A 22840-nucleotide genomic window follows, 5' to 3' on the forward strand; every position below is an offset into this window, starting at 1 on the left:
TGCGCTAGGGACCGTACCTACCTTCTTTCGAAGTTAGCAGGCAACTACGCTGTTATGCAGCGGCTCGTTTCGCCCCATTCAACATCTGTCCTTCAAGTGTAACGAGCGAGTAACGGAGTTTATATTTCATACCTGCCACAGCAAATTTGTGTTCGTGGGGTCTCTATTCTAATTCGAACGTTTGAGTTACGCTATACGCATTCGTTTCGGAATATCGTTTCTACGTCTTCCGTTAACTATACGTGGTTAACATTATGAAGACAATTAATAACATTTGTGAAATACACACACACATATATATATATATATATATATATATATATATATATATATATATATGAATTTAAAAAAAAACAAATACTAAAAAAAGGTTGCATGGCGCGATATTCGATCCGGCGACCTTCGGATTACGAACCCGAGCGCTTACCGCTGCGCCACGACGTTGTAGAGAGTATTTCACCGCAACGGTTTCTTTTAACTGTCGATTTTCTCGACAACGGCTGAGAAGTGCATCTTGGTGCTTTGCCACATTACACCTCTGGCCACGAGCTTTTATTACGCGCAGTATGAATCGAATCTGAATTTCACAATTGGCGGCCTCCCCTTGTAAGACAAACAGAGAGAGAAAGCAAGAGAGAAAGAGAGAGAGAGACAGAGAGAGAGACGCACCACGGAGCAATTATCTGAGTGGGACAAAAATCGACAGATGTATATATACAGACAAAAAAATGAATACAATTTCATAAAAAGTTGTTGGTTTGTTCAAGAGAAAGAGCGTCACAAATTGAGTAAGTCAATAACGCGTTGGTGCATCTCTGGCTCTTATGCCAACAGTTATTCCGCTTGGCATTGATTGGCAGAGTTCTTCGATGCCCTCCAGGGGGACGTCGCGCCCAATTCTGACCAGTTCGGGAGTTACACCGGCAAAATGCCTAGACAGTTAGAGGTCTGTGCCCATAATACTCCAAACGTTCTCATTTGAGGAGAGATCCAGAGACTTTGCTGGCCAAGGTAGGGTTTGACAAGCACGAACTCTCGCAGTGTGCCGGCGATCATTATCTTTCTGAAATGTAAACCGAGGATTGCTTGCCACGTGGCCGAGCAGTTCTAGGCGCTTCACTGTGAAACCGCGCGGCCGTTACGGTCATGCCTCGGGCATGGATGTCTGTGATGCCCTTAGGTTAGTTAGGTTTAAGTAGTTCTAAGTTCTAGGGGATTGATGACCTCACATGTTAAGTCCCATAGTGCTCAGAGCCATTTGAACCATTTGAATGCAAACATAACGGGGCCTATAATATCGACGATGCACCGTTGTGCTTTACAGTGCATAATAACAAAATGTATCTTGCTATGAAAAGAAATAGTACCACAGATCATCACTCCTGGTTGTTGGATGTCTCAAGACACGTCTTAGACCTGGAATATTGTTGGCTGGAGTAGAAATGTCTTCAGCGACGAGTCCAACTTCGAACTGAGCCCCGACCGTTTCGGAATTCTGCCGATCTAACGTGATAATTGGACACAATTTTACACGATATCCTTCAAGAGTACATCCTACAACTGTATCAATGACAAGTCAAATAATTGCTTGCATAAATGCCAGAGATTGACCAACACATTATTGCCTTGCTCTACGTGTGAAGCTCTTTTCCTTGAATAAATAAACAATTTTTTCTGGAATTGTAATCATTTGTTTGTCTGTTCATGTACGTCACATTTGCCCACTTTTGTCCTATTCAGATAATTCCTTCATGGTGCATCCTTTTTTTTTTTTCTTAGAGTACATATTTATGACGTGTGCTTAGGTCGCGTCACGACTCAAGCAGTCCACCTCCGACAGCACTGCATACAAAACCAGTAACGTTCCAATTACAACAGTAACTGCGGTCGCCAGCGTCAAAGTGATTAGCGAACCACTTTTCCAGACGGACTTCTTCGATTGCGTTCGTTGCCTTGTAGGAGGCGTAAGCTTTCTCTTATGATGTCGATAAACTGCAGCGGATGCTTCAAAACGAGGTGAATATGACTACATCGTATCAACACCAAACAAAGGAAGGGAGGAGGATTATGAATTAACGCTCCGAAACTAAGAGGCAAATAAGGCAGGGCATAGGCTCGGATTGGACTAGGCCACTTTCCTAGGACCACTACAGCAATCGTAACAATTGATTTTGGGAATCCATATGCGACACAGAAGTGTGTTTACTCCTCCTGAGACTGCCGGGGTGACCGAGCGGTTCTAGGCGCTACAGTTTGGAGCCGCGTGACTGCTACGGTCGCAGGTTCGAATCCTGCCTCGGGCATGGATGTGTGTGATGTCCTTAGGTTAGTTAGGTTTAAGTAGATCTAAGTTCTAGGGAACTGATGACCTCAGAAGTTAAGTCCCATAGTGGCTGGCTCTGAGCACTATGCGACTTAACTCCTGAGGTCATCAGTCCCCTAGAACTTAGATAAGTCCCATAGTGCTCAGAGCCATTTGAACCATATTCCTCTTGAACGCTTCTGTGGACGCATAACTAGGCAATACCAGACAAGAAGGCCACGGCGAACCCTATAGTGTTTCCGAGGCTAGTGGTAACTGAAAAGTTGCAATAGCAAATACATATAATCTCTTTTGGTCCATTATGGCCAGGAGACATCGGCTGGTACGTACATTTCAATTCAATTAATTTTACCAACAGCCGTGTACTTTAAGATATTTCATTTTATTTCGAAAGAAACCAGTTTCGGCAATTCATTTTGCCATCTTCAGGCCCCATACGTTTCTTCGAATCAATGAGCTTATAGTTTAGCACCATAAAACTGGATACCGTGAATCCTAATCGTTGTGCAGCTGATTCATACGAAAGTGTGACAGAACTGGTGCAAGTACAATTATTCTTACGAATTACGTAAAAACAGCTCGAAGAAATGAACTGGCCTAACGACTAATCTCTAAATTATATTAATTATTAAGAAGTCATTCTCCTTCTTGCTCCGCAGTTTATTCATCTCTCTTCCGGTCGGCTCTCCTCATCTTGTTACACCTTTCTGAACGTATTTGCTTCATTGAACGTTTAGGGGCGCTTTTCGGTTGTGGTATGCCATTCTTGCGATCTAGTTTCACGGCACACGACATGCCCGTAGTTGTGTCGGCTATTGTTTTGAAGTTTTGCTGCTATCCCTGCAACCTTAAACAGCCTCGGCTTTGATCATTTCTTTCTTTGTCTTTCCGGGTCTCTCCTTCAGACCGTTGTAGCATCCCTGTGTACGTAGCCTGGAACTTCCGTTCATCTAATTTGCGCAACATTCTAAACAACGCTCTTCTTACTGTTCGTTTGAACATACAACATTTGACTGGGGATAGGGAGAGTAATTAATTCGGTAGGCAATTATTTCGTTTCATTATGTGCGAAATGAGACACCACCTCTGTTAATCCAGCAACAGCAGTCCAAAGAGACGAGCCAAGCCATCCCTCGAGATTGCCCGTTGAAACAGCCGCCAAATTATTTTAATGCTGCTTAATCGATAATCGTCAATCTATCACTCACCTGACTTTTCTTATATCTTTCTGCCGGAAAATTCATATTACTCAGCTATCAGAGCAATATTTTGACTAAAGTTCAGTCTTGATCGCATCATGTATGTTTTAATGATATAGGTAACCGGTTTCGGTTCTTTCTACAAAACCATCATCAGACCCATGGCTCCCTTAGGATAGTAGGTGGAGCTCTCCTCGCTGCTACGCAGTCAACTGATCAGCGAGGAGAGCTCCGCCTACCATCCTAAGGGAGCCATTGGTCTGATGATGGTTCTGTAGAAAGAACCGAAACCGGTTACCTATATCATTAAAACATACATGATGTGATCAAGACTGAACTTTAGTCAGAATATAACAATTAACTGATCACTATTTTCCAAAAATGTTTACCAAAATATCAGAGCAATATCTGCGGCATTTGTTCTTGCGTTCATCCTACTACTGATCCACTGCTTGCCAACTTATCAGTGCTATTTTAATGCAGTGAGTATGCTTTGATTATCTGCACTTTTGAAGACTATCATCACATCTACTTTTTGGTATCCTCCTGTCAAATAACTTATGTTTCGGTAACCGTGGCAACTCTGATTTGTCAGAAAGTCCGTCCGCAACTTCAATACACCGGTAGAAAATAAAGTATCAGACGGTGGTGCCACGACCCCGAATGCACGTTATCAGGCCAGTTTCCATTTCAATAGAACAACACAAAAGACTGAGGATAATTTAGACGCTGTCCAGCAGAAGTATAGGAATCATTTTATACTTTTCAAAATATATGTATTTGAAGTCAGAGATACTCGTAGGAAGATAAGGTTTATAACAGCCCAGCTAAAGATACACTACCCAACACTCAACCACTGTATATCCAACGAAATACTTCCAAGTTTAATAAAATGAAAAGAAAGTATACTATCAAGCGGTATATGCAATCAACATGACAGGAGCCTTACCACAAGACTTCTAGCAAAGTGTTGCTGTCATACTGAAAAACAAAGCACTAGGGGAGCGGTCGTCAAACTGTGTTCTGTGGTCCGAATAATGCATTCTTGCATCACGCGGTTTTCAGTTGTATTTTATAAGCTGGCGTCCATGACAAACGCAAAATTTAAGTTGCATTAAGAAGAGCACTTTATGTCTACGAACAAGAAAAGTGAACAAACAGAATTAAAATAAATCAGAAGTTATGTCTTTCCGATGATTTCGGTTAACTATACCAGAAAAAGATTGAGAATTGGTATTATCTTGTGAACGAGAAACAAATCCATTAGCGTAAGCAAAGTCACAAATTCATCAAGGCAAATACAAGGCAATAGGTGTCTTCAGCCCTTCAGTTTTCTATCCATAGTGAAATAAATGCATACTGTTGAAACAATGTATTTACCTTCTATTCTGTCAGGCATTGTATACCTAGCGCAATTTCAGTTGTTGAAAGTGGGTCGATGCAAAACTATGCATAAAATTTGTGGCCGTAAAAAGTAAATTTTAAGTGAGTCTATAGATTTACATCTATTCCTTTTCCAGAAGCTGCTCCTGTAACTGTAGTCTTTTGTAATGGGAATGCAGAGCAAGAATTATTCACATTTCATTAATTAAATGTTGCATCACTAATTATTGTCAATGGAGATCCAGAGTCAATTCCTGCAGTGACGTCATGTGAGTCAGTTTGTACGCTGACAATCGGATGGTACGCATCTTTTGTGGCTGCTCTTTTTCCTGCAGTCTTCCAACGTGATAATACGATCTGTTACTGTGATCATATTGTCTGTAGCTGAAATTTTGCTGTGGACATGTACAGTACGCTAAGCTTGTAGTCATCGTCTGTCAGCAAAATAAAGGTGGCTACCTGGTTCATTTAATACGCAGTGTTGTTGCTGTCCGTAAATATCATTTTGCGTGTTGTCTTTGCTGTTCCTATGTCTGTCTTCCTGATTTTGGTTCTGTTGTTTGTCGTCTTACTTTCCATTGTGTGGTACGTGACGAATGGAATTTAACTCATTATTCCGACTATTGTAATTCTGGTGTGATGCGTAATTTTGCTGAGACGTATTGCGCCTGCTATCATCGTGCTGCTGAAACTGTTGGTTGTTGCCGGAAATATTTTAGTTATGTTGCTGCCTCACTGAGGCTGTCTGTGAAAATTGTCTCCCCTGTAGTAATTATTCTGATACCTCTGACTGTTGCCGTATCGTCTGCTGAGTCTGTTACTAAATGATCTGTTATAACCTTGTTTTCTGTTGCCATTTCTATATCTGGTTTTTGAGAGAAATGTTCGGTAACGAAAGAACAGTCAGATTACAAATTTCAAGTAATAGGAGTATATCGCGCAATGCATTAAGACTTTCTTTTTGTTGACCTGTGAGTAACGAAACGGTAGAGAACCTGTGAGTAAGGAGACAGTACTGAAATAGGAAGTTTTGAGATACGAAGTTGAACAAGATCTCACTGACTGTAGGGCTCTATTAAATGCTGATTATACTGTACCTTGTACTCAAAAACGTGCAGTATTGTCGCGAATTGCAAAGTTTCAAAACTGTGTAGGCTGATTAATTGATTTTGGACGCGTTGCTGTATCGTTTCGGACCAGTAAGCCGCTCATAATTCCTTCTCGAATTATCCAACAGAATAGCATTGTCTGGCTACTCGACGCTTTCGGAAAGCGGGTACGCCTTCTATTAAACTACAAACGAACTCTAATTTATGAGTTAATGGCCAAGATGGATTTAGAGAAAAATAGAACTGCTGGATCCAATCTAAACTTCGAATTTTCGTAGAGAAGGAAATGTTTATGGCGATTCCGTCGTGTCTTCGAGCATTGTGCAGATCGTTTCTATTGTAAAATATTTGCTGTGTACGCTGTGTGTTTGAAAGTACACGATTCTTCTCATCAGACCTACGTTTTGTTCATGTGTGAATCCATTTGACTGTCCTTGAACAGTATTTGGAGATTCAGACCGGGTTTGCTCATATGACACAGTTTCCGCAATGTTGGCAAGATTACTTGTCCGCCTGTTAATCAGCTATGTGTTGATTTCGCTCACTGCTAGCTGGTCGTGTTCAAAGCGCTGTAATGAAATAAATTCTTGTGTTTGCGTAATTTGCCAAATTCGAGTCTGTATTGAGCTCTAATTGTTCGAATTTCTGTGAAATGTCTTCCATTTGTGCTGTTACAGATTGGAATTCAGATGTAGTTTCATTGCCTACTTTCTTAATTTCTGATTCCAAATGACTGATTTGTCCAAACGCTTGTGTGTTTTACGTAGAGTCTTCAGCTGCAACACAGGGAATTACTCCACTTATTTTCTTGAGAAACACATCTTCCTCTCTGTGTAACACTCCTTTTATATTTTTAACCGATTATCTACAACAATTCTTTGTTAAAATAAAGTCTACAACTGTGTCTGATTTTCTGCAAGTGCTTCTAAATGATCAGAAATTTAATCAATTTCGTGTGAGTGCGATTCTTTAGCCTGTACTCCAGTGCTTCAGTGAGGTTTTGTAATTCTTGTTCAGATGACGTGATAGAATTTTGTTTCTTTCAATCTGTTTTGTGTCAGGGTGTGTCACTAACATTTTATTAATTTATTGTTGTTTTTGTCACGATGTTCAACAGAATTTTGTAGTTTTCTGCCAGTAAAATCTTAACGATAGTCTCGAGATCACTGGTATGTGGAGAACTGCCGTTAATTACTGTGTGTCGAGCGGATTCATCAGTATCCCCCCTGTCTACTTTTTTTGTGACCTGACTTTGCAATACCTGCGTTGAGGTGGATTCCGCCTGTCCGGAATCTAAAACCTGCAAAGGTGATACAGATTCATTATTGATGAAAGAAATATTTAGACTTACAGATATATTATCACCCGAATTCGTTGATGTTTTCATGTTTGTGGAAACGTGACTGTCTGTGAGGGAAGTAGCTACCTTTTGCATCGTCAAGTTTGTCTGATTTTCTAAAATAGGATGCAATAATTCGTCATAAACCGCAGTATTATCTGTGCAACTGGACATCAGCTGTACTGACTAGAGAAATACTGTTTACCGTCAAGAGCGGCATCAAAACGAAGTTCTGTATTCACAAGAAAATAAATTGTCAAAATTAAGTATGTAGCCGTGCGTTGGAAAGAAATCGCAAGTGATTAATTTACAAACGCAGCAGAAAAACCAACTTCGAACAGAAGGTTACAGAGAGCAGTACATATACAAAATTCACAAAAGATTCCCCGATGCCCGAACAGAACCGAGTTGTCGAGTGCAGGTTATGTTTGAAATTTAATTTCGTTTGCTTATAAAATCGAGCTGGCTTTATGTGGCTTATTGTAACTTTACTGTTGTTTATTTTGTGTGACTTTGGGCATTCCGACTGTTAGAGAAACCGAAATCACTACCTGCGACAATACAACATGAGAGTACAATCGTAATTTCTGCAAAATCATTTTTTTGTGAACTCGAGATAATGTGCATAAGAATAGAAGGAACGAGAGGAAAAGAAAGGAATGGGTAGAATATTATGCTGCTGTAGAAAAAAGAAATTGCTACACTTGTCTATCTTCTGTTAGTCACAAAACACAAGGCAAATGAAAATCTAATAACAGAACCTTATCCTATCCACGTGCCAGCTACTTATAACAACCCCAAACGCAAAATTTAAGTAGCATCAAGAAGAGTACCGTACTCAATACCTACGAACATACAGAATGATAATAATTAAGAAATTATGTCTTTCCAGTTATGATGTATCATGCAGCGTAACTTGCTGTGACAGTGCGAGAGGGAGAGAGAGAGACAAATATATCGTTTATTACTCTGTGGCGGTCAGCGCTCACATAATTATTCTTAGGAGATATAGCTTTTTTTCTTCTTAAGAGTAAAGTTGACTAGAAGAGAGCCATTCCTGTGATGTAAAAATCGACGCCATTGCGAGTTTTTGATTCACATTGTAAAATATATGTGTATATGGAAGGAAATCAGTTAATAGAACATTAAAATACTGTTCCTTTCAAGAAGGGTCGTGTTCTTATACACCTTGCGTATACTTCTATTGTGATTTAATAATAAATACCAGCTTGAGAACAGTTCCGACGGGAGTGTTCGGTTCTAGTGAAATAGTTGGATGTTTTCTTCGGAAAAGAAGTCACTTCATGGATCATTCAAATCCACAATAGTTCCTGTACATTTCTCAGAACTGAAAGCAATCTGATTGCTATGCAACAGAGCCCCGAAGAATATTTCTGCGTACTTTGGTTACCACTTTCAGCTCAACACGGTATCTGCAGCATCTGGAGCAGATTTCTACAATAGCGGAAGCGTGTAATCGCTGTAAGTTTCACACATCGCCCTGTGTACGCTGTATGTATTTACCCACAACAGTGAACATACAGTTACTCACACACATAGATAGACAATACAAGGTGGTGTGGGAAACATTTCAGTATAAAGGTCCTGTAGAGCTAAACAGTAATTAGCCTAAAAAAAATTTTCTTTTTTTCCAAAGGAGCCTTTATACAATGCAGTCGGTTAACTATAACTGAAGAAGAATGAGAAATGTTATTATCCTCTGAATGAGGAAAAAAATCGATTAGCGCAAGCAAAGTCAAATTTATCAACGCAATTACATGACAGTAAGCCTTTTCAGTCCTTTATGTTGCAATTCATAGAGAAAAATATGCTTACTGTTGAAATAATGTGTTTATCCTCCAGTTTAATAACACTTTATAGCAAATTATTCGAAATACAACTCATTAGAGAAACACTCCCACAATCAACAAACCATCACCTAGGATAATATCGTCACGTAATCCCTAACAGTTCCTCATGTCAGTATCGCATAATTCATTTCATAAATTTTAAATGTGTGCATAACAATGATAAAAAGTTCGCTATCCTCAATTATTATTATGTCTTCATATCCTCATTATAAAAAATTATAAATCATCGCTTCACATACTTAATCTATAATAAATCCTAAAGCCTTCCTTTCATATGCGATACCTATAGTAAAATTCTTATAGTCAATGAAGAAACCCTGCTTATAGCGCAGAGGACCTCAGTGCAAGGCGCTGAAATTACATATCTCGTCTGATTATTGACAGTATATGTTGTACCTTTGCAAATATATTTACGCCACTTGTTTTACACTTCCAGTCCGGAATTCATTATTGCATAATAAATTCTATGTTATTGTTTCTCATATTGTTTTATTCTTCCGTAATGCCTTTCTCCTTAACAAGAAATTCATTGCTGTCTTCTCTTACGTAATCATAGCTTGTAAAGTTATGAATCGTATAGATCACGGTCAGTTATCTTAGAACATGACGCTGTATACGCTGTGTAACAATCGTTGTACCGTCTACGTAAAAATCGTGACGCAGTGAAAATAAACATATGAAGTGGGTGATACTTACAGCACATTATGAGGTAAAAATTTATTATTGTTATGTACAGAAACATTTACATGAAAGAAAACCTGTAGTAAAGCTTATCTACTAACTATGTACAAACTATTGTTGTCAAGGGAAATGACGTATATGTTGTCACAATGTGACTGTTCTATATCGGCACTTTGTTGTTATCATTAGGGAAAAGAAAGTCAAATAATTACTCAGTTAACTTTTCTTTGTTGGTGATATGACGAAGACCTCCCGAATCTTTAGTTCTGAGTGTTTCAAGATGTACTACGTCGGTATCTGGAATCGGTCGAATCTGAAACGGTGTGTTATGAGGTATTGCATATTGCTGATCTTGTTCTTTGCTCTACAAGAGAATGGGTGTGTTCCAAATAAAACTTCTCGTCCAACTTCGAATTTCCAACACGACTTATCTTCTTTTGTAGCATTTTCGTCTTCTCAGCAGTAATTTTTATATTAGTAATTGGAATGTGAATCAGTTCACTATGACGTGAACCCTGTAACTCGGGAAAGAAACAATTTCGTTTATTTTGTCTGGTGGATTTTCATTCTTCAGTGGTAAATGTCATCAGTATGTCGTGAATCTACCACGAGCCTCAGCGATCCAGCTTTTTTGGGAACCGCTTGCAAGGGGCTGATAGATGGACTTGCTGCCGGTTCGATAATGCCTTGTGTAAGCATGTATTCTAATTCTTGTTTCACTTTGTCTGTAAAACTAAAAGATGCTGAGTAATGCTTTGAGACAAAAGTCGTATGAGGTCGTACTTGGAGTTCATACACAAATACTCGCATAGTACAGGGTTACTTGTCAAAAAGATGTGAATGTAATTGTAAAATTTTTGTAGCTGTTGTCTGCCTTCGTCTGTTGCTGCGTCGTAATTGTCTACATTGGGTTTGATTGACTGCAAAACGTCGAAATTAGGTTCCTGATCTGAATTGTCGTTAGCAAAAGACATGTCAGTGAAAAATGATGTATGACGTTGTGCATTCTTTGTGAGTGAAAAAGACTCTAATCCGTTAACATCCTGTTACTCCATTAAATGCTCTGCTTAAACTGAAATGCAACTTGTTCGGTATTGGTGTATAGTTGAATATGACTTTTAAAAGCCCAGAATCGTTTTACGTTCTGTCAAGAAATCTGTTGTTGTTGTTGCCTTCAGATGGTTCAAATGGCTCTAAGCACTATGGGTCTTAACATCTGAGGTTATGAGTCCCCTAGAATTAGAACTACCTAAAGCTATCTAACCTAAGGACATCACACACATCCATGCCCGAGGCAGGATTCTAACCTGAAACCGTAGCAGCAACGTGGTTTCGGACTGAAGCGCCTAGAACCACTCGGCCACTACGGCCAGCTGTTGTTGCCTTCAGTCCAGAGACTGATTTGACGCATCTCTCCATGCTACTGTATCCTATGTAAGCCTCTTCATCTCCGGGTAACTACAGCATTCTAGATCCTTCTGAACCTGTCTGGTGTAACCATTTCTTGGTCTCCCTCGACGATTTTTACCCTCCACGCTATCCGTTGATGCCTCAGAACATGTCCTACCAATCGATCCCTTCTTCTAGTCAAGTTGTGCCACAAATTCCTCTTCTCCCCAATTCTCTTCAGCACCGCCTCATTAGTTAAGTGATCTACCCACCTAATTTTCAGCATTCTTCGGTAGCGCCACATTCTGAAACCTTTCATTCTCTTCTGGTCTAAACTGTTTATCGACCAAGTTTCACTTCCATACATAGCTACATTCCGTACAAATACTTTCAGAAAGGACTTCCTGACACTTAAATAAATACTCAATGTTAACAAATTTCTCTTCTTCAGGAATGCTTTCCTTGCCTTGGCCAATCTACATTTTATATCATCTCTACATCAACCATCACCAGTCATGTTGCTTCACCGATAGCAAAACTCATCTACTACTTTAAGTGTCTCATTTCCTAATCTCAGTCCCTCAGTATCACCTGATTTAATTAGACTACATTCCATTATCCTCGGTTTTTCTTTTGTTGATGTTCATCTTATATCCTCTTTTCAAGACACTGTCCATTCCGCTCAACTCCTTTTCCAGGTCCTTTGGTGTCTCTGGCAGAATTACAATGTCGTCGGCAAACATCAGAGTTAGTAATTCTTCTCAATGGATTTTAATTCTATGTTGTAACATAAGTCGTGGGGTCAGCTTCTACCAGTTTTGACATTCGCCTGTAAAAAATTACTGTTAGTATTTTTCAACCGTGACTTATTAACATGATAGTCCGGTAATTTTCACACCTGTCAACACCTGATTTCGTTGGAATTGCAATTAATATGTTCTTCTTGAAGTATGAGGGTACATCACCTGTCTCATACATATTACTCACCAAATGGAAGAGTTCTGTCGTGGCTGGCTCTCCCAAGGCTATTAGTAGTTCTAACACAGTGTTCTCTACTCCCGGGGCCTTCTTTTGACTTAGGTCTTTCCGTGCTCTGTCAAATTCTTCACGTAGTATCAAATCTCCCATTTCATCTTCATCTACGTCCTCTTCCATTTCCATAATACTGCCCTGAAGTACATCGTTCTTGTACGGACCCTTTAAATACTCCTTTCACATTTCTGCTTTCCATTCTTTGCTGAGGACTGGTTTTCCATCTGGAATTCAATAATAGGAGAAGGAAGAGAAGGAAACGTAGTAGGTGAATATGGGATTGGAGTCAGGAATGACAGAGAAAGCAGCCTGGTAGAATTTTGCACAGAGTATAACTTGGTTCAAGAATATGAAGGAAGGTTGTATTCATGGAAGCGGCCTCGATATACTAGAAGGTTTCAGATAGATTATATAATGCTAAGATATATATTTAGGAACTAGGTTTTCAATTGTAAGACATTTCTAGGAACAGATGTGGACTCTTACCGCAATCTGTTGGTTATGAACTGTAGATTAAAACTGAAGAAACTGCAAAAATGTGGGAATTCACGAGATGGAACCTGGATAAACTGACAGAACCAGAGGTTGTAGAGAGTTGCAGGAAGAGCGTTAGGGAACTATTGACAAGAAGGGGGAATGAAATACAGTGGATGAAGAATGGATAGCTTAGAGAGATGAAATAGTGAAGGCAGCAGAGGATCTAGTTGGTACAAAGACGAGGGCTAGTAGAAATCATTGGGTAAAAGAGGAAATATTGAATTTAATTGACGAAAGGAAAAAATATAAACATGCAGTAAATGAAGCAGACAAAAAGGAATACAAACGCCTCAAAGATGACATCGACAGGAAGTGCAAAATGGCTGAGCAGGGATGGCTAGAGGACAAATGTAAGGATGTAGAAGCATATATCACTAGGGGTAAAATATATACCGCCTACAGGAAAATTAAAAATATCTTCGGAGAAAAGAGAACGACTTGTAGTAATATCAAGAGCTCAGATGGAAACCCAGTTTTAAGGAAAGAAGGGAAAGCAGAAAGGTGGAAGGAGTATCTAGAGGCCCAATACAAGGCGATGTACTTGAGGACAATACTACGGAAATGGAAGAGGATGTAGATGAGGATGAAATGGGAGATATGAACTGCGAGAAGCGTTTGACAGAGCACTGAAGGATCTAACTCGAAACAATTCACCGGGAATAGACAACATTCCATTAGAACTACTGATAGCCTTGTGTGAGCCAGCCCTGACAAAACTCTACCATCTGGTGAGCAAGATGTATGAGACAGGCGAAATACCCTTTTTCAAGAAGAGTATAATAATTCCAATCCCAAAGAAAGCTAGTGTTAACAGATGCGAAAATTACCGAATGATCAGTTTAATAAGTCACGGCTGCAAAATACTAACACGAATTCTTCACAGGCGAATAGGAAAATTGGTAGAAACCGACCACAAAAAAGGCTCTGGGCACTATGGGACTTGACATCTGAGGTCATCAGTCCCATAGACTTAGAACTACTTAAAGCTAATGAACCGAAGGACATCACACACAGCCATGCCCGGGGCACGATTCGAACCTGCGACAGTAGCAGCAGTGCGGTTTCGGTCTGAAGGCCACAGATGACGGCAAGCCGACCTCAGGAAAGATCATTTCTGGATTCCGTAGAAATGGTGGAATCCGTGAGGCAATCCTGCTCCTACGAATATCTTAAAAGATAGATTAAGGAAAGGCACACCAACGTTTCTAGCATTTGTAGACTTAAAGAAAGCTTTTGACAATGTTGAATGTAATACTCTCTTTCAAATTCCGAAGGTGGCAGAGGTAAAACAGAGGGAGCGAAAGGCTATTTCCACCTTGTACAGACGGTAGTTATAAGAGTCGAGGGACATGAAAGGGAAGCAGAGTTTAGGAACGGAGTGAGACAGGGTTATAGCCTATCCCAGATGTTATTCAATCTCTATATTGAGCAAGCAGTAAATGAAACAAAAGAAAAATTCGGAGTAGGAATAAATGCCGTGGAGAAGAAACAAAAAAAAAATTTAAGTTCGCCGATGACAACGTAATTCTGTTAGAGACAGCAAAGATCCTGGAAGAGCAGCTGAACGTATTGGACAATGTCTTGAAAGGAGGATATAAAATGAACATCAACAACAGCAAAATGAGGATAATGGAATCTAGTCGAATTAAATAGAGTGATGCTGAGGGAATTAATTAGGAAATGAGACACTTAAAGTAGATAATGAGTTTTGCTATCTGGGCAGCAAAATAACTGATGATGGTCGAAGTAGAGAGGATATAAAATGTGGAGTAGCAATGGAAGGAAAGCGTTTCTGAAGAAGAGAATTTTGTTAACATGGAGTATAGATTTAACTGTCAAAAAGTCGTTTCTGAAAGTATTTGTGTGGAGGGTAGCTTTGTATGGAAGTGAAACGTCGACGATAAGTAGTTTAGACGAGAAGAGAATAGAAGCTTTCGAAATGTGGTGCTACGAAAGAATGCTGAAGATGAGATGGGTAGATCACAAAACTAATGAGGAGGTAATGAATAGAATTGGGGAGAAGAGAAATTTGTGGCACAACTCGACTGGAGGAACGGATCGGTTACTAGGACATTTTCTGAGTCATCAAGGGATCACCAACTTCGTATTGGAGGGCGTGGAGCCTAAAAATCGTAGAGGGCGATCAAGAGATGAATACACTAAGCAGATTCAGTGGGCTGAAGATTGCAGTAGATACTGGGTGATGAAGAAGCTTTCACAGGACAGAGTAGCGTGGAGAGCTGCATCAAACCAGGCTCTGGACTGAATACCACAACAACAGTCACCTGACCAGAAGTTTTCTTCCTCCTGCCACCGAAATTCACCATTTCCCATTATATATAACTCCACCCTATCCATTCCCTTTTTAAATTTTCTAACCTACATGCCCGATTAAGAGATCTGATATTCCACGCTCCGATCTGTAGATCGTCAGTTTCATTTCTATTAATCACGACGTACTCATGAGAAGTCCCCGCCTTTTGATCCGATTGGGGGACTATTTCACCTCCGGAATATTTTACCTAAGAGGACGCCATCAGTAAAGATACATGACTTCGGGAAAAATTACGGCTTAGTTTCCCCTTTCTTTCCGCCGTTCATAGTACCACCACAGCAAGCTCTGTTGATATTACAAGGGCAGATCAGTAAATGATGCAGACTGTTTCCCCTCCAACGGCTGAAATGGCTGCTGCGTCTCTTCAGGAACCACACGTTTGTAGTTGCACCTACGGTACGTCTATCTGTGTCGCTAAGTTACGCAAGCATCACCACCAACGGCAATGTCCATGATTCATGGGGGTCAAGAAACCTATACATAACGTAATTTCTGTTGTTAAAAGGGGGACGATCCAAAAACATTTCATTTGTTGAAAGTGGGTCGATACAAAACTATGCGTCAAATTTGTGGCCGTGAAAAGTAATTTTAAGTGAGTCTGTAGTTTTACATCTGTTCCTTTTCCAGAAACTGCTCCTGTAATTGTAGTCTTCTGTAATGGGAATGCAGGGCAAGAATTATTCACATTGCATTTATTGAATGTTGCATCACTAATTATTGTCACTGGAGATCCAGAGTCAATTCCTGCAGTGACGTCATGTGAGTCAGTTTGTGCGCTGACAATCGGATGGTACACATCTTTTGTGGCTTTCCTTTTTCCTGCAGTGAAGTGTCTCTTATATCTTGCAACGTGTTCATATTGTCTATAGATGGCATTTTGCTGTGGACACGTACAGTACGCTAAGCTTGTAGTCATCGTCTGGTAGCAGAATGAATGTGGCTGCCTGGTTCATTTAATGTGAAGTGTTATTGCTGTCTGTAACTATCATTTTTCTTGTTGTCTTTGCGCTTCCTGTGTCTGTATTTTTGAATTCGGTACTGTTGTCTGTTGCGTCCTTTCTGTTGTATGGTTTGTGACGACTGGAAATTAACTTAAAAATGGTTCAAATGGCTCTGAGCACTATGGGACTTAACATCTGAGGTCATCAGTCCCCTAGAACTTAGAACTACTTAAACCTAAATAACCGAAGGACATCACACACGTCCATGCCCGAGGCAGGATTCGAACTTGCGACCGTAGCAGTCGCGCAGTTCCGGGCTGAAGCGCCTATAACCGCTCGGCCACACCGGCCGGCGGAAATTAACTCGTTATTTCGATGAACATAAATATTTCCATGATTATTATTATTGTAATTCTGGTGTGATGCGTATTTTTGCTGAGACGTATTGTAACTGCTATTATTATGCTGCTGAAACTGTTGGTTGTTGCCAGAAAGATTTTAGTTATGTTGCTGACTTATTGAAACTGCCTGTTAAAATTGTCTCGCCTGTTGTAATTATGCTGCTACTGCTGATTGTCGCCATATCGTCTGTTGAGTCTGTTGATCTGTTATAACCTTGATTTTTATTGCCATTGCTATCTCTGGTTTTTGAGAGGAATGTTCGTTAACGAAAGAATAGTCAGATTACAAATTTCAAGTAATAGGAGCGGGTCACGGAATTAATACTTTCTTCTTGTTGACCTGTGAGTAACGAAACAGTAGTGAACGAGGAAGTTTTGAGATGCAAATTTGAATACGATATGACTGACTGCAGGGCTCCTTAAGTGCTGATTCTGTTGCACCTCCTCATAACCTTTCGGTATTGTCTCGAATTGTAAATTCTCAAAACTTGGTAGGCTGATTAAGTGATCTTTGATTCCTCGAGGCGTCGTTTCTGACCAACAAGCCGCTAAATATTCTTTAACAGAATGGCATTATCTAGCTACTGGATGCATTCGCAGGGCGGGTTCGCCTTCTAAAAAGCTGCAGATGAAATCTAATTTATGAGTTACTGGCCAAGCTGGAGGTAAAGAAAGACGGAATTGCTGGATCCAGCCTAATGGATCATAATAAATATTACCATTTTAAAAGCTTTGGATTTTCATAGATAAAGGAAATGTTTATAGTCGGCTACGCCGTGTCTTGGAGAATTTTGTAGACCGTTTCTATTGTGAAATATTTGCTGTTGTCAACGTTCTGTTTCAAAGACCCTGATTCTTCTCATTCATGTCTATGCTGTTTTCATATGTAAATCCATTTGACTGTCCTTGAACAGTATTTGGAGAATCACAAGGGGTTTGTCCATACGTCTCTCACGTATCATTAGAGCTCCGACAACACAGTGTTGTCGATGATAAGTAACAAATCAGGTAATTTTCGAACCTAATACGTCTGAGAGTAACGTTAGTAGAATCAATCTGTACAGTGGTATTTTATAAAGTCGATAATAACAGGGGAAAAAACGTTCTGAGGCAAATATGGGTCACGTGTGACATCGTGATATGACTCATTAAAAAAGCGTTCTCACGACCCGGGTAGTGTTACCGTACGATCAATGTATCACAAGACAGACTCACAGTCTATGTAAATAGGCTGTTTAGGTTTTTATGTTGGTAACGCCACCTAGCGCTCTGTATGAAAATCACTGACTGTGCTGTGTGCAGTCCGTGGCTGGTTGGACTCAATGTTGGAATATTCGCTTGTGTATTGATAGGCAGCTGGATGTGAACAGCGCGTAGCGTTGTGCAATTGGAGGTGAGCCACCAGCAGTGGTGGATGTGGAGAGAGAGATGGTAGAGTTTTGAGAGCGGATGGTCTGGACGTGTGTCCATCAGCAGACCGAACGTGAGGAGAGAGGCTAGTGTAATTGTTTAACACAAACCATAAAAAAATGCACGGAAGTATATTTTTAACATAAACCTACGTTTTTTTAATGGAACCACGCTACTTTTGCTAACACATCTGAACATATAAACAAAACAAATACGTAATCAGTGCCGTTTGTTGCATTGTAAAATGTTAATTACATCCGGAGATACTGTAACCTAAAGTTGACGCTTGAGTACCACTCCTATGTTTTTGGATCGTGTGTATCGGAGATCACCGAAATACGTAGGGATCCAAATGGAACGGTGATGGACCTTAGGTACAGAAGAGACTGGAACAGCACGTTATGTCCACATGCTAACACCTTTTTATTGGTCTTTTTCACTGACGCACATGTACATTACCATGAAGAGTGAGGTACACGTACGCACGTGGTTTCCGTTTTCAATTACGGAGTGGAATAGAGTGTGTCCCGACATGTCAGGCCAATAGATGTTCAATGTGGTGGCCATCAGTTGCTGCACACAATTGCAATCTGGCGTAATGAATGTCGTACACGCCGCAGTACATCTGGTGTAATGTCGCCGCAGGCTGCCAGAATACATTGTTTCATATCCTCTAGGGTTGTAGGCACATCACGGTACACATTCTCCTTTAACGTACCCCACAGAAAGAAGTCCAGAGGCGTAAGATCAGGAGAACGGGCTAGCCAATTTATGCGTCCTCCACGTCCTATGAAACGCCCGTCGAACGTCCCGTCAAGGGTCAGCCTAGTGTTAATTGCGGAATGTGCAGGTGCACCATCATGCTGATACCACATACGTCGACGCGTATCCAGTGGGACATTTTCGAGCAACGTTGGCAGATCATTCTGTAGAAACGCTATGTATGTGGCAGCTGTTTGGGCCCATGCAATGAAGTGAGGACCAATGAGGTGGTCGCCAATGATTCCGCACCATACATTTACAGTCCACGGTCGCTGTCGCTCTACCTGTCTGAGCCAGCGAGGATTGTCCACGGACCCGAAATGCATGTTCCGTAGATTCACTGCCCCGTGGTTTGTGAAACCCGCTTCATCGGTAAACAGGTAGAACTGCAACGCATTCTCTGTTAACGCCCATTGACAGAATTGCACTCGATGATTAAAGTCATCACCACGTAATTGCTGATGTAGCGACACATGAAACGGGTGAAAGCGGTGACGATGCAGTATGCGCGTAACACTACTTTGACTCAGTCCACCGGCTCTCACAATGTGCCGTGAACTCATGTGTGAGTTCATGGCAACAGCAGCTAACACACCAACTGCACCCGCTTCTCCTGTGACGGGCCTGTTACAACCCGTTTGCGTGCTACGACCATACCTGTTGCATACAGTTGGCGGTAGATGTTCTGCAACGTGCAGCACGTTGGATGCTCTCTGTCCGGGTACCGTTCTGCATACACCCTGCAGGCTTCAGCTGCATTTCGTCGACACTCGCCATAGATGAGTATCATCTCCGCCTTTCCGAGTTTGAATACACCATGGTAACAGTTCCGGTGTACTACAGTTGGTCTGCGTGCGGAGACGAATTCAGAATAACAATAGCAGCAAGCGCTACATGTGGACACTGCGACAGCTAGACCAAACCACAACAGTGCACTACAGCCACACTCGTAAACACGGTCATGATCGTAAACATGTCCCTGCAAATGCTGCTCGCCGACCGTGGCCCGTGTTTGTCACAACACGCAACTGAACGTCGGAGGTTTCAAGCGTCAACTTTAGGTTATATATATATATATATATATATATATATATATATATATATATATATATATATATATATATATATATATATATAGATGTTGTTGTTGTGGTCTTCAGTCCTGAGACTGGTTTGATGCAGCTCTCCATGCTACTCTATCCTGTGCAAGCTTCTTCATCTCGCAGTACTTACTGCAACCTACATCCTCCTGAATCTGCTTAGTGTATTCATCTCTTGGTCTCCCTGTACGATTTTTACCCTCCACGCTGCCCTCCAATACTAAATTGGCGATCCCTTGATGCCTCAGAACATGTCCTACCAAACGATCCCTTCTTCTGGTCAAGTTGTGCCACAAACTTCTCTTCTCCCCAATCCTATTCAATACTTCCTCATTAGTTATGTGATCTATCCATCTAATCTTCAGCATTCTTCTGTAGCACCACATTTCGAAAGCTTCTATTCTCTTCTTGTCCAAACTATTTATCGTCCATGTTTCACTTCCATACATGGCTACACTACATACAAATACTTTCAGAAATGACTTCCTGATACTTAAATCTATACTCGATGTTAACAAATTTCTCATCTTCAGAAACGCTTTCCTTGCCATTGCCAGTCTACATTTTATATCCTCTCTACTTCGACCATCATAAGTTGTTTTGCTCCCCAAATAGCAAAACTCATTTACTACTTTAAGCGTCTCATTTCCTAATCTAATTCCCTCAGCATCCCCCGATTTAATTCGACTACATTCCATTATCCTAGTTTTGCTTTTGTTGATGTTCATCTTATATCCTCCTTTCAAGACACTGTCCATTCCGTTCAACTGTTCTTCCAAGTCCGTTGCTGTCTCTGACAGAATTACAATGTCATCGGCGAACTTCAAAGTTTTTATTTCTTCTCCATGGATTTTAATACCTACTCCGAATTTTTCTTTTGTTTCCTTTACTGCTTGCTCAATATACAGATTGAATAACATCGGGGAGAGGCTACAACCCTGTCTTACTCCCTTCCCAACCACTGCTTCCCTTTCATGTCCCTCGACTCTTATTACTGCCATCTGGTTTCTGTACAAATTGTAAGTAGCCTTTCGCTGCCTGTATGTTACCCCTGCCACCTTTAGAATTTGAAAGAGAGTATTCAATATATATATATATATATATATATATATATATATTGCCTGCTGAACACTATTAAGGTAAATACATTGCCTGTTCTCTATCAAAATCTTTAATTTTCTAACTATACCTATCAGTAGATAGTGCCTCCATTAGTAAGAATCTTTCATTTAGCTGGCAGCATTGGCACTCGCGGTATTGCAGTAGTTCGAGTAACGAAGATTTTTGCAAGGTAAGTGATTCATGAAAGTTATAGGTTATTGTTAGTGAGGGTCATTCTTTTGTAGGGATTATTGAAAATCAGATGGCGTTGCGCTAACAAAATATTGTGTGTCATTTTAGTGATGATCAGAATAAGTAAAGAGAGAAAAGTCCGAGTACGTTCAGTTTTACTCAGCTGTTTGAAAATCAAATAAAGTAAGAGGTTTACCAGCACAGTAACACACAATTTTCCAAAGGAGACGTTTCAACTGTTTCCTACGAAGTATCAATGTATTGCATCCTACCATTACTGAATAGGCCATTAAAACTATAGACATCCACAACATGTACACACGCAGCTAAAAATAGAAGATATATTCGTATTTGAGGTATTTGAGGTATCAGAAAAGACGTCACGATCAGTTCCCTCAGACTTAGTATTACTCACCTCTAGTAGACAAATACGGAACGGCCACAGTATTTTTAATAGGTCAGATCGACGATCAATGCATACTATACGTATCAGGAAGGCATAATTTATTCTGTATTGCAACCAACCATAGCCTTTCTCGCGGAGATGCGTAATTGTTCTTAGCATTCCCAGATTTATTCTCACTACAATTTTCCAGAGTGATTTGCTTATGTTGAGTAGAAAGTCATCTGGACGAGCAACATGAAACACCACGAAGGTGTAAACCATACTATTGCAGTTGGTACCCATTTGGGATTTTCTTCTAACCCTTTATCAGTCCAGTTTGGTGGAGATGGACGTGCTTCCACCCAGGCACATCTACGTTGATCCTCCGTATGACAGTGGATTGAGTCCGCATCGATCTACAGTTCTGAAATAGCTCAACAGGCAATCTCCTCCCATAGATTTAATATGTCTTATAAGTGATCTGCCAATAAAACGTAGTCTTTGGCTTGTCTTCCTCTCTACATTTTCCATGTGATCGTCCCTATTTAACTTCGAACAACAAAAGATAATACTATTCAACATTTCAAGATGACTATCAGAAGTACAGTAGACTCGCTCGATAATCTTGTTGATTCTCAGACGCGTATCAGTTTAGACAAGCGTTTTTCAGTGTCTCATGTAGTATGATGGCTCTTTTGTACCAAATGTACTGGGCTGTTTGACATTACCTTTGTCGTCAACGTTCTTGTGTCTTATAATTAGGAAAACCGTTAGAATCAGTTCCTCAGCTCATAGTTACAGCACGTTCTCTACGTGACGGTAGGAAATCTCTACCCCTGATTCAGCTCACCAGCATGCGTACACGGGAAGATAAAGTGTGGAAGCACAAGGCAAGGATAAACAAGTGAACGCAAGGATCCTCCATAAGCCCTCAGAGAACGTGGAGGCGGTGCGCAGCGGCTATTAGCGCACCCCAGGGCGGCCCCCCACAGGGAGATGTATTGTTATTGCTTCTGCTACTGCAATTAAGCAGGACGTTAACTTGGAGTAATTCACCTTCTTGTGTCCGTTTACATTCCACCCGTCCTGCAAGATTTAATATTTGCTAAGCGAATTTTCTGTTCCACAGCTTGTAACCTCCTGCTAAGGTACTCACTCGTTAACAGTATTTCATGTCGTTTAACTCTGAAATGTATTTAATGACTAGCTAAACGGGCAGCGCCGTAGTGAACAAGAGACAGAATTTCCCTGGGCAGAAACGATTAAGGAACGGAATGTATATAAGCCTCCTTCTGTCCCATTTGAATACTTACACTATGTGATCAAAAGTATCCGGACACCTGACTTAAA

Source organism: Schistocerca serialis, chromosome 5 (assembly GCF_023864345.2).
Source record: "Schistocerca serialis cubense isolate TAMUIC-IGC-003099 chromosome 5, iqSchSeri2.2, whole genome shotgun sequence".
In the NCBI taxonomy this organism is placed as follows: domain Eukaryota; kingdom Metazoa; phylum Arthropoda; class Insecta; order Orthoptera; family Acrididae; genus Schistocerca; species Schistocerca serialis.